Source organism: Theropithecus gelada, chromosome 5 (assembly GCF_003255815.1).
Source record: "Theropithecus gelada isolate Dixy chromosome 5, Tgel_1.0, whole genome shotgun sequence".
NCBI classification, from domain to species: domain Eukaryota; kingdom Metazoa; phylum Chordata; class Mammalia; order Primates; family Cercopithecidae; genus Theropithecus; species Theropithecus gelada.
Window position 1 is genome coordinate 142,450,519 of NC_037672.1, and position 14,404 is coordinate 142,464,922.

General features: G+C 40.3%; 1 pseudogene; it reads left to right on the forward strand.

Moving 5' to 3' along the window:
• The first annotated feature begins 2,048 nt into the window (after positions 1 to 2,048).
• Positions 2,049 to 3,157, forward strand: LOC112625435 (annotated as a pseudogene).
• Positions 3,158 to 14,404: the final 11,247 nt, after the last annotated feature.

The following is a 14,404-nucleotide window of genomic DNA, read 5'->3' on the forward strand; positions in this document are numbered from 1 at the left end:
TGAAACCTCGTCTCTACTAAAAATACAAAAAATTAGCCAGGTGTGTAATCCCAGCTATTTGGGAGGCTGAGGCAGAAGAATTCCTTGAACCCAGGTTCAAGAGGTTACAGTGAGCCGAGATTGCACCCCTGTACTCCAGCCTGGGCAACACAGCGAGACTCCATCTCAAAAAAAGGAAAAGAAAAAGAAAAAATTTGAGGCTTTTCTGCAACAGCAGGCATTTCTTTTCTCTGTCTTTATTTTTTATTTATTTATTTATTTTTGAGACATGGTCTTGCCCTGTCACCCAAGCTAGAGTACAGTGACATGACATGAGTATAGCTCACTATAGTCTCAAACTCCTGGACTCAAGTAATCTTCTTGCCTCAGCCTCCCAAAGTGGTGGGATTATAAGTGTCAGCCACCACTCCTGGTTAACTATAGGAATTTCAAAGCATAGGAGTTTGAAAGACTGAAATAGCTATGGGCTTCAAAAATCATGTGTGGGAAAACAAACACAGTTAGAAAATTTACTTATGCAGGGCTGGGTTCTCACTACTGTAGAAAAGTAGAGGTAAAATTTAACAGATAATAATGTTCTATAGTTTCTGTGCATTTCCTTTTTAATGAAAATACTATTTAGGTGTCTGCAAAGCAATTCTGATAATAGAATAACAAGTAGTGAGATCATTTTATACAATTAGCATAACTGACATTAAGAAAATGTAGATGGCACCAAGTGCAGGGGCTCACACCTGTTATCCTAGCACTTCAAGATTGTCTGAGGCCAGGAGTTCAACACAGTGAGACTCCACAAAAATAAAGTAAAAAATTAGCTGGGCGTGGTGGCACACACCTGTAGCCCTAGCTATTCAGGAGGCTGAGGCAGGAGGATCACTTAAGCCCAGGAGTTGAAGGTTACAATGAGCTATGATCATGCCAATGCACTCTAGCCTGGGCGACAGAGTGAGATCTTAAAGAAAGGAACACAGAGAAAGACAGAGAGAAAGACAGAAGGAAAGAGGGAAGGGAAGGAAAGGGAAGGGAAGGGGAGGGGAGGGGGAAGGGGGAAGGGGGAAGGGGGAAGGGAAGGGAAGGGGAGGGGAGGGAAGGGAAGGGAGGAAGGGAGGAAGGGAGGAAGGAGGGAGGGAGGAAAGGAGGGAGGAAGGAAGGAAGAAAAAAGGGAAGGAGGGAGGGAGGGGGGAGGAGGGGAGGGAGGGAGGGAGGGGGGGGAAGGAAGAATGACCCATAGTTATCTTATGCATGTCTTTCTCCAGATGTAGAATCAGACATTTCTCCAAAATGTTTTAGTTTCTTTAAATGGGGAATGTTATTTAGAGGTCACAATCTGGGTGTGAAAGACATTCACTGCTATTGCATTGGTAATTGTTTGTAAAACTTTTTCTTCAAAAGAGCCAGGGAATGTGTATTTTTAGACAAAGTACATCATGAGTTCATACTGATATTCTCAGTTCAAAATTAAGGTTAAAGTAGTTTTAATTAAACTGTTTAAATTTATATTTCTATTGCTTTTCTTTTATGTGGAAAAGCTTGGTTGATGACAATGTTAAAGTAATTACTTTTTATTACCCCATCATATGTTGCTAATGATATGGATACATTCTGAGAAATGCATTGTTAGGTGATTTCATTGTTGTGTGAACATCATAGACTGTACTTACACAAACCCAGATGGTATAGCCTACTACACACCTAGGCTATATGCTGTAGCCTACTGTTCCTAGGCTATAAATCTATATAGCATGTTACTGTACTGAATACTGGAAAAGGTCCAGTAAAAATACAATAGGAAAAATATTTCCCTCACTGGCATCCTGGACATGGGTTGTCTCCAGGAGCACTCAGGCCAGTAGACAGTGAGGGTGCAAGTTACAATTTGGATACAAAACCATTTTTCTAGCTCACCTTAGAGAAGACTGTTGACACACTAATTGGAATGGTTCCAATAGTCTACCTAGCAAGACACTTCAGATTCAAAGAATTTCCTTTGTAAAAGCAAGGGAGGCATCACAGTTTTCCATTTACATCAACAACTTCAAGTTCTAACCATGGAAAATTCAGAGAAGACTGAAGTGGTTCTCCTAGCTATAGCTCCATCAGTCCTATCACCAACAGGCACCTCAGGTTGTTTGAGCTGGCCAAGGACTATATGAATGGAACACGAAGATATAGAATTGTCAAAGGCATGATCTTTCCTGTTGGTGATGCTTATAAGAAGAAAGGACTCATTCCTGCCCATCACCGGGTCATCATAGCCGAACTTGCCACCAAGAATTCCAAATGAGTGGAAGTTGATACATGGGAAAGTCTTCAGAAAAAGTGAAAAGAGACTGTTATGGTGCTAAAACACCATTAGGAGAAACTGGAGGCTAGTAACTGTGATCACCAGCAGAACTCACCTACGCCAGAAAGGCTGGATGGAAGAGGAGATGAACTGAACAAAGACAAGATTCTAGTCAAAAAAAAAAAAAAAATCCCTAGAGCCAAAATCAAAAGGTGCACCAAAGGTCAAGTTGCTGTGTGGGGCAGATTTACTGGAGTGCTTTGGTGTTCCTAATTTGTGGAAAAGTGAAGACATCACCCAAATTGTGGTCGACTATGGGCTCATACGTATTACTCGGGCTGGAAATGATGCTCAGAAATTCATCCATGACTCTAATGTGCTATGGAAACACCAGAGCAACATTAATGTGGTGAATGAATGGATCACTAATGATAGCTCATCCACAAAAATCCGGAGAGCCCTTAGAAGGGGCAGAGCGTTGCCTACTTGCTACCAGATCTTGTTCAAGAATGCATTGAAAAGCATAATTTGTACAGCTCTGAGAGTGAAGACAGGAATGCTATGGTCATCCTGGCCCCTTTGTAGAGAAATACTGCAGAAGCTAAGGCATAGAAATCCTCCAGCATGATGCTTTGCACTTCCCTTTTGAGTATTTGCAACAATCTGGGTGTTAGTGACAGGAAAAAGAAATTGTGATCCTGTTGCTTAAACTAAAGCTTGTAAGTTTAGTAAAAATCAGTGGTAAGGTAAAATCAGCATCTTTTCTTTTTTTAATTTTTACCAGAAGGTGCTAAGATGAATGTTTTCTGTATTTTTTTTTTTTTTTCAGACAGAGTTTCACTCCGTCACCCAGGCTGGAGTACAGCGGCATGATCTTGGCTCACTGCAACCTCCGCCTCCCAGGTTCAAGCAATTCTCGTGCCTCAGCCCCCTGAGTAGCTGGGGCTACAGGCATGCGCCACCATGCCTGGCTAATTTTTTGTATTTTTAGTAGAGATGGGTTTTCACCATGTTGGCCAGGCTGGTCTTAAACTCCTGACCTCAGGTGATCCGCCCACCTCAGCCTCCCAAAGTGCTGGGATTATACACATGAGCCACCACACCCAGGCTGTTTGGTCTTTTAAAAAATATATATGTATATATAAATCTCTTTATTTTTCAAACAAGAGATTGGCAGCACACTAAAACCAGAAGAATTTTCTGTGAAACTAACTACAAATAAGCAGTCAAAAAGTACATCCTAGCTCTACCACATAAAAGAAGCAAAGTGTGAAAAGTAAAAGTTCATTTAAAATTCTAACTAAGAGATTTTTGGGTTTCAAGATGGCCGAATAGGAACAGCTCCAGTCTACAGCTCCCAGCATGAGCAATGCAGAAGATGGATGATTTCTGCATTTCCAACTGAGGTACCAGGTTCATCTCACTGGGGCTTGTTGGACAGTGGGTGCAGCCCACAGAGTGTGAGCCAAAGGAGGGTGGGGCATCGCCTCACCTGGGAAGCACAAGGGGTCAGGGAATTCCCTTTTCTAGCCAAGAGAAGCTATGACAGATGGTACCTGGAAAATTGGAACACTCCCACCCTAATACTGCGCTTTTCCAATGGTCTTAGCAAACGGCGCACCAGGAGATTATGTCCTGCGCCTGGCTCAGAGGGTCCCACACCCACGGAGCCTTGCTCACTGCTAGCACAGCGGTCTGAGATCAAACTGCAAGGTGGCAGTGAGGTCGGGGGAGGAGTGTCCACCATTGCTGAGGTTTGAGTAGGTAAACAAAGCAGCCAGGAAGCTCAAACTGGATGGAGACCACCACAGCCCAAGGAGGCCTGCCTGCCTCTGCAGACTCCACCTCTAGGGGCAGGGCGTAGCTGAACAAAAGGCAGCAGAAACTTCTGCAGACTTAAATGTCCCCGTCTGACAGCTTTGAAGAGAGTAGTGGTTCTCCCAGTATGGAGTTTGAGATCTGAGAACAGACAGTCTGCCTCCTCAAGTGGGTCCCTTACCCACGAGTAGCCTAACTGGGAGACACCTCCAAGTAGGGGCCAACTGACACCTCATACATACAGCCAGATGCCCCTCTGAGACGAAGCTTCCAGAGGAAAGATCAGGCAGCAACATTTGCTGTTCTGCAATATTTGCTGTTCTGCAGCCCCCGCTGGTGATACCCAGGCAAAAAGGGTGTGGAGTGGACCTCCAGCAAACTCCAACAGACCTGCAGCAGAGGGTCCTGACTGTTAGAAGGAAAACTAACAAACAGAAAGGACATCCACACCAAAACCCCATCTGTACATCACCATCATCAAAGACCAAAGGTAGATGAAACCACAAAAATGAGGAGAACCAGAGCAGAAAAGCTGAAAATTCAAAAATCAGAGTGCCTCTTCTCCTTCAAAGGAATGCAGCTCCTCACGAGCAATGGAACAAAGCTGGATGGGGAATGACTTTGATGAGCTGACAGAAGTAGGCTTCAGATGATCGGTAGTAACAAACTTCTCTGAGCTAAAGGAGGATGTTCGAACCCATCACAAAGAAGCTAAAAACCTTGAAAAAAGATTAGAGAAATGGCTAACTAGAATAGCATAAAGAAGACATTAAATGACCTGATGGAGCTGAAAACCACAGCACGAGAACTACGTGACAAATGCACAAGCTTCAGTAGCCGATTTGATCAAGTGGAAGAAAGGGTATCAGTGATTGAAGACCAAACGAATGAAATGAAGTGAGAAGAGAAGTTGAGAGAAAAAAAGAGTAAGAAGAAATGAACAAAGCCTCCAAGAAATATGGGACTATGTGAAAAGACCAAATCTACGTCTGATTGGTGTACCTGAAAGAGACGGGGAGAATGGAACCAACTTGGAACCACTCTTCAGGATATTACTGGAGAACTTCCCCAACCTAGCAAGGCAGGCCAACATTCAAATTCAGGAAATACCAAGAATGCCACAAAGATAGTCCTTGAGAAGAGCAACTCCAAGACACATAATTGTCAGATTCACCAAAGATGAAATGAAGGAAAAAATGTTAAGGGCAGCCAGAGAGAAAGGTCGGGTTATCCACAAAGGGAAGCCCATCAGACTAACAGCGGATCTCTCTGCAGAAACTCTACCAGCCAGAAGAGAGTCGGGGCCAATATTCAACATTCTTAAAGAAAAGAATTTTCAACCCAGAATTTCATATCCAGCCAAACTAAGCTTCATAAGTGAAGGAGAAATAAAATCCTTTACAGATAAGCAAATGCTTAGAGATTTTGTCACCACCAGGTCTGCCTTACAAGAGCTCCTGAAGGAAGCACTAAACATGGAAAGGAAAAACTGGTACCAGTCACTGCAAAAACATGCCAAATTGTAAAGACCATCGATGCTAGGAAGAAACTGCATCAACTAATGAGCAAAATAACCAGCTAACATCATAATGACAGGATCAAATTCACATATAACAATATTACCCTTAAATATAAATGGGCAAATGCTCCAATTAAAAGACACAGACTGGCAAATTGGATCAAGAGTCAAGACCCATCCGTGTGTTGTATTCAGTAGACGCATCTCATGTGCCAAGAAACACATATGCTCAAAATAAAGGGATGCAGGTAGATCTACCAAGCAAATGGAAAAAAAAAAAAAAAAGAGGGGTCACAATCCTAGTCTCTGATAAAACAGACTTTAAACCAACAAAGATTAAAAGAGACAAAGAAGGCCATTACATAATGGTAAAGGGATCAATTCAACAAGAAGAGCTAACTAGCCTAAATATATATGCACCTAATACAGGAGCACCCAGATTCACAAAACAAGTCCTTAGAGACCTACAAAGAGACTTAGACTCCCACACAATAATAATGGGAGACTTTAACAACCCACTGTCAACATTAGACAGATTAACGAGACAGAAACTTAAAAAGGATATCTAAGACTTCAACTCAACTCTGCACCAAGCGGACCTAATAGACATCTACAGAACTCTCCACCCCAAATCAATAGAAAATACATTCTTCTCAGTATCACATCGCACTTATTCCAAAATTGATCACATAATTGGAAGTAAAGCACTGCTCAGCAAATGTAAAAGAACAGAAATCACAACAAACTGTCTCTCAGACCACAGTGCAATCAAATTAGAACTCCAGATAAAGAAACTCATGCAAAACCACACAACTACATGGAAACTGAACATACTGCTCCTGAGTAACTACTAGGTGCATAACGAAATGAAGGCAGAAATAAAGAAGTTCTTTGAAACCAATGAGAACAAAGACACAATGTACCAGAATCTCTGGGACACATTTAAAGCAGTGTGTAGAGGGAAATTTATAGCACTAAATGCCCACAAGAGAAAGCAGGAAAGATCTAAAATTGACACCCTAACATCACAATTAAAAGAACTAGAGAAGCAAGAGCAAACACATTCAAAAGCTAGTAAAAGGCAAGAAATAACTAAGATCAGAGCAGAACTGAAGGAAATAGAGACACAAAAAACCCTTCAAAATATCAATGAATCCAGGAGCTGTTTTTTTGGAAAAATCAACAAAATTGATAGACCGCTAGCAAGACTAATAAAGAAGAAAAGAGAGAAGAATCAAATAGATGCAATAAAAATGATAAAGGGGATATCACCACCGATCTCCCAGAAATACAAACTACCATCAGAGAATACTATAAACACCTCTATGCAAATAAACTAGAAAATCTAGAAGACATGGATAAATTCCTGGACATATATACCCTCCCAAGACTAAACCAGGAAGACGTTGAATCCCTGAATAGACCAATAACAGGCTCTGAAATTGAGGCAACAATTAATAGCCTACCAACCAAAAAAAGTCCAGGACCAGACGGATTCACAGCCGAATTCTGCCAGAGGTACAAGGAGGAGCTGGTACCATTCCTTCTGAAACTATTCCAATCAATAGAAAAAGAGGGAATCCTCCCTAACTCATTTGATGAGGCCAGCATCATCCTGATACCAAAGCCTGGCAGAGAGACACACAAAAAAGAGAATTTTACACCAATATCCCTGATGAACATCGATGCAAAAATCCTCAATAAAATAGTGGCAAACTGAATCCAGCAGCACTTCAAAACGCTAATCCACCACTATCAAGTTGGCTTCATCCCTGGGATGCAAGGCTGCTTCAACATATGCAAATCAATAAATGTAATCCATCATATAAACAGAATCAAATCTGCACAACTACATGGAAACTGAACAACTTGCTCCTGAATGACTACTGGGTAAATAACAAAATGAAGGCAGAAATAAAGATGTTCTTCGAAACTAATGAGAACAAAGACACAATGTACCAGAATCTCTGGGACACATTTAAAGCAGTGTGTAGAGGGATATTTACAGCACTAAATGCCCACAAGAGAAAGCAGGAAACACCTAAAATTGACACCCTAACATCACAATTAAAAGAACTAGAGAAGCAAGAGCAAACTAATTCAAAAGCTAGCAGAAGGCAAAAAAATAACTAAGATCAGAGCAGAACTGAAGGAGACAGAGACACAATAACCCTTCAAAAAATCAATGAATGCAGAAGCTGGTTTTTTGAAATGATCAACAAAATTAATAGATTGCTAGTAAGACTAATAAAGAAGAAAAGAGAGAAGAATCAAATAGATGCAATAAAAATGATAAAGGGGATATCACCACCAATCCCACAGAAATACAAACTACCACCAGAGAATACTATAAACACTTTTACACAAATAAACTAGAAAATATGGAAGAAATGGATACATTCCTGGACACATACACCCTCCCAAGACTAAACTGGGAACAAGTTGAATCTCTGAATAGATCAATAAGAGGCTCTGAAATTGAGGCAATAATTAATAGCCTACCAACCAAAAAAAATCCAGGACCAGACGAATTCACAGCGAATTCTACCAGAGGTACAAAGAGGAGCTGGTACCAATCCTTCTGAAACTATTCCAATCAATAGAAAAAGAGGGAATCCTCCCTAACTCATTTGATGAGGCCAGCATCATCCTGATACCAAAACCTGGCAGAGGCACAACAAAAAAAGAGAATTTTAGACCAATATCCCTGATGAACATTAATGTGAAAATCCTCAATAAAATACTGGCAGACTGAATCCAGCAGCACAACAAAAAGCTTATCCACCATGATCAAGTTGGCTTCATCCCTGGGATGCAAGGCTGCTTCAACATACGCAAATCAATAAACATAATCCATCAAATAAACAGAAACAATGACAAAAACCACATGATTATCTCAATAGATGCAGAAAAGGCCTTCGACGAAATTCAACAGCCCTTCATGCTAAAAACTCTCAATAAGCTACGTATTGATGGGACGTATCTCAAAATAATAAGAGTTATTTATGACAAACCCACAGCCAATATCATACTGAATGGGAAGAAACTGGAAGCATTCCCTTTGAAAACTGGCACAAGACAGGGATGCCCTCTTGCACCACTCCTATTCAACATAGTGTTGGAAGTTCTGGCTAGGACATCAGGCAGGAGAAAGAAATAAAGGGTATTCAGTTAGGAAAAGAGGAAGTCAAATTGTCCCTGTTTGCAGATGACATGATTGTGTATTTAGAAAACCCCATCGTCTCAGCCTAAAATCTCCTTAAGCTGATAAGCAACTTCAGGAAAGTCTCAGGATACAAAATCAATGTGCAAAAATCACAAGCATTCCTATACACCAATAAAAGACAAACAGAGAGCCAAATCATGAGTGAACTCTCATTCACAATTGCTTCAAAGAGCATAAAATACCTAGGAATCCAACTTACAAGGTATGTGAAAGACCTCTTCAAGGAGAACTACAAACCACTGCCCAAAGAAATAAAAGGACACAAACAAATGGAGGAACATTCCATGCTCATGGATAGGAAGAATCAATATTGTGAAAATAGTCATACTGCCTAAAATAATTTATAGATTCAATGCCATCCCCATCAAGCTACCAATGACTTTCTTCATAGAATTGGAAAAAACTACTTTAAAGTTCATATGGAACCAAAAAAGAGCCCGCATTGCCAAGACCATCCTAAGCCAAAAGAACAAAGCTGGAGGCATCATGCTACTTGACTTCAAACTATACTATAAGGTGACAGTAACCAAAACAGCATGGTACTGGGTACCAAAACAGAGATATAGACCAAAGGAACAGAACAGAGCCCTCAGAAATAATACCACACATCTACAACCATCTGACCTTTGACAAACCTGACAAAAACAAGAACTGGGGAAAGGATTCCCTATTTAATAAATGGTACTGGGAAAACTGGCTAGGCATATATAGAAAGCTGAAACTGGATCCCTTCCTTACACCTAATACAAAAATTCATTCAAGATGGATTAAAGACTCAAATGTTAGACATAAAACCATAAAAACCCTAGAAGAAAACCTAGGCAATACCATTCAGGACACAGGCATGGCCAAGTACTTCATGACTAAAACACCAAAAGCAATGGCAACAAAAGCCAAAGTAGACAAATGGGATCTAATTGAACTAAAGAGTTTCTGCACAGCAAAAGAAACCGCCATCAGAATGAACAGGCAACAGACAGAACCACAGAAAACTTTTACCATCTACACATCTGACAAAGGGCTAATATCCAGAATCTACAAAGAACTCAAACAAATTTACAAGAAAAAAATCAAACAACCCCATCAAAAAGTCGGAAAAGGATATGAACAGACACTTCTCAAAAGAAGACAGTTATGCAGTCAACAGACACATGAAAAAACAGTCATCACTGGCCATCAGAGAAATGCAAATCAAAACCACAATGAGATACCATCTCACACCAGTTAGAATGGCAATCATTAAAAAGTCAGGAAACAACAGGTGCTGGAGAGGATGTGGAGAAATAGGAATGCTTTTACACTGTTGGTTGGACTGTAAACTAGTTCAACTATTGTGAAAGACAGTGTGGTGATTCCTCAAGGGTCTAGAACTAGAAATACCATTTGACACAGCCATCCCATTACAGGGTATATACCCAAAGGATTATAAATCATGCTGCTATAAAGACATGCACATGTATGTTTACTGCAGTACTATTCACAATAGCAAAAACTTGGAACCAACCCAAATGTCCATCAATGATAGACTGGATTAAGAAAATGTGGCACATATACATCATGGAATACTATGTAGCCATAAAAAAGGATGAGTTCATATCCTTTGCAGGGACATGGATGAAGCTGGAAACCATCACTGTGAGCAAACTATCGCAAGGACGGAAAACCATACACTGCATGTTCTCACTCATAGGTGGGAATTGAACAATGAGAACACTTGGACACAGGGTGGGGAACATCACACACTGGGGTGTGTCGTGGGGTAGGGTTAGCGGGAGGGATAGCATTAGGAGATATACCTAATGTAAATGACGAGTTAATGGGTGCAGCACACCAACATGGCACATGTATACCTATGTAACAAACCTGCACGTTGTGCACATGTACCCTAGAACTTAAAGTATAATAATAAAATAAAATAAAATAAAATTCTAACTTTGGTTATGAAGTGAATTGACATTTTATGCACGCCTGTTGGTGGGTAATCTGCAGCCAGGTTAGTCAAACAAAGGAATTCTTAATGTGGTGATCTTGTAAAATGCACCATTGATAAATCACCTCTAGTTACACAAAAATAAAGATTGTTCAATCTTGGCAGAAATCAAGGCCTGGCAGAAACATTGTACCAATAGTTAGTTCTCTGTGGCACACATCAGAATTGCCAACTCAACTTTGGCAAGACCTATCTCCCTTGAGCTCCACCTTTGGAGGTTAAGGAGTGAGGTCCAAGCCCTCATATGTTTAGAAACATACACAGGTATTTCTGATGCCCATGAGAGGTAGAGAGCTGCTGCCTTACACTTTATACACATTCACTTAGCCTTGTTGTGGATCATGATCTCACTCTGTCACTCAGGCTGGAGTGCAGCGGCATGATCTTGGCTTACTGCAACCTCTGCCTTCCAGGTTCAAGCCATTCTCATGTCTCAGCCTCCCAAGTAGTTGGGATTACAGGGGCAAGCCACCACACCAGGCTAATTTTTATGCTTTTAGTAGAGATGGGATTTCGCCATGTTGGCCAGGCTGGTCTCGAACTCCTGACCTCAAGTGATCCACCCACCTCGGCCTCCCAAAGTGCTGGGATTACAGGCATGAGCCACCATGCCTGGCCATCATCTGCCCTCTATTTTCAGGAGCAACTTCAGAGATGACATATTGCTACCTCGAATTGAGAGAACCACAGAGAATGAGGGGTCGCATTCAAGGAATTTATAAGTCTGAATGTTCTTAGCCTTTATTGATAGCTGAATCAGCAGACCTGAGTGGACTTCTCTCACACTGTTATGCTTTCCTACTTAGAAGTACCCGTGGCCTGCTCACCTGTGACTCTACTGACCTCAGGACCTCACTGGTCAAGGCATGTAGGGACCCTGGTAGGAGCCTTGGTAATGGTGAAATGATCCTATCGTTACACTATTTATGGAGCAACAACTTTATACAGAGAATGAGCTGCTTGGCTTTTTCTCCCAGTGCCCAGGATGCTGCTGATGCGGCCGTGTAATAGAATAATTTTGGCTGTCCTCAAGGACAGAACTTCCCCTTGGAATAATGGAAATTAGAACAATGTACTTCACAGGGGAATAAATATTAATGACTGCTATGACTTTCCTTAAGGAAGAAGAAAATATGCCATTGTTGGTTCCCTCTCGCATCATTTCCATAATTTGCTTTTGTACTGTGAATTTAGAGGAAATGAGTGATGCTGGTGTTTTGTTTCGCTTGTTTGTTTGATGCTGGGGTTTTATGTGTTGTACACTTCTTACCCCTTACATTGTGTCATTTAAATGCAACAAACCTGCAGTAAAAGTCCTTTATTGGCATCTTCATTCAGATGAAAAATAAAATAAAATAGGAAAGATTTTTAAATGGTACACTTGTATAGGGGCATTTACCATGAATGGAGCTTGTAGGACTGGAAATTGCTCTGTGTGAGTCAGAGAGTAAGTGGTGGGTGAATGTGAAGGCCTAGGACATTACTATACACTACTGTAGACTTATAAACACTGCACACTTAGGCTACACTGAATTTATATAATAAAGGCTATCTTCAATAATAAATTAACCTTAACTTACTGTAACTTTTCGATTTGATAAACTTTTAAATTTTTTAACTTTTGAGTTATTTTGTAATCACTTAGCTTAAAATACAAGCACATTGTACAATTGTACAAAAATATTTTCTTTCTATTATTAGTATTCCACAAAGATTTTCTATTTTTAAATTTTTAAATATTTTTCTTTTTGCTTTTTAATTGTTTTGTTGTTAAAAACTAAGACACAGACACACACATCAACCTAGGCCTGCACAGGATAAGGATCAATATCACTGCTTCCCACTGTCACATCTTGCCCCACTGGAAAATCTTCTGAGATGACATGCATGGAGCTGTCACCTCCTATGATAACAATACCTTCTTCTGGAATACCTCCTGAGGACCTGCCTGAGATTGTTTTACAGTTAACTTTAATAAGTAGAAGAACTACACTCTAAAATAATGATATAAAATATAGTTAGCAAACACATAAACCAGTGACATAGTCATTTATTATCAAGTATTATGTACTGTACATAATTGTATGTGCTACACTTTTATGTAACTGGCAGTACAGCCAGTTTGTTAACACCAGCATCACTACAAACAGGAGTAATGAATCATGCTATGACATTATGATGGCAATGTCACTAGGTGACAGGAATTCCTCAGCTCCATTCTAATCTTATGTGGAACCACCATCATACAGGCAGTCCATCATTGACCCAAACATCACTATGTGTTGCATCACTGTATATCTTTATTATAATTTCAAATTTAAAATGCCAAATATTATTAATAATGATATGGCTACTGAAAGTTTTCTTTTCTTTTTTAGTTATTTTTGACCTTCAATTATATTCCACCAAGGATTTACAGATTGTGGCTTTTTTTTTTTTTTTTGAGACGTAGTCTCGCTCTGTTGCCCAGTCTGGAATACAGTGGCACAATCTAGGCTCACTGCAACCTCCGCCCCTCCAGGTTTAAGCAATTCTCTGTCTCAGCCTCCGGAGTGGCTGGGATTACAGGCATGTGCCACCACACCCGGCTAATTTTTTGCATTTTTAGTAGAGACGGGGTTTCACCATCTTGACCAGGCTGGTCTTGAACTCCTGACCTCGTGATCCACCTGCCTCAGCCTCCCAAAGTGCTGGGATTACAGGCGTGAGCCATCGTGCCTGGCCTTTTTTTTTTTTTTTGAGATGGAGTCTCACTCTTGCCAGACTGGAGGGCAGTGGTGCAATCTCAGCTCACTGTAACCTCTGCCTCCTGGGTTCAAGCGATTCTCCTGCTTCAGCCTCCTGAGTAGCTGGGACTACAGGTGCGCGCCACCACACCCAACTAATTTTTTTGTGTTTTTAGTAGAAATGGGGTTTCACTGTGTTAACCAGGATGGTCTCGATCTCCTGACCTCGTGATCTGCCTGCATTTTTTTAAGTCATTTGAAATAATTCCTTTCTGTATCACAAGCTTGATTAACAGGTTGATTTGTTTTTTTATTTTAGTTTCTATTTATTTTAGTTTTATTTCTATTTTAGTTTCTATTTAGATTCTTTTACAAAATGACTTTCACTTTATAAGTAGGTAAAATACTTCCAGGGTTCAAAGTCAAATCCACAAAACATGGTATATTCAGAGAAATCTAGCTTCCATCCTGTTTTCTCTACCTTTTTTCCCCTCTGCCCTCTATGCAACTGTAAAATATTTTTTTGTTTATCCTTCCATTATTTCTTTTATGATCAAACATGTATATGTTCATATCCCTCACCTTTTAAAAATAAATGATAACTTACAATACATATTTTTCTCTACTCAACTTTTTTCACTTAACAATATATCCTCGCAATTACTCTCTGTAGCATATAGAAAACAGTCCTAACACTTTGTTATCGCTCCAAAGTACTCCATTGTGTTAATTCAGCTAGACCTCTAGGAATGGACAGTTGTGTTGTTTCCAGCCTTTGACAAAGCCAAGGTTTTTGAGAATGGAAGAATGACTAGCAGTGTTTAATGAATCTGAGCCATGC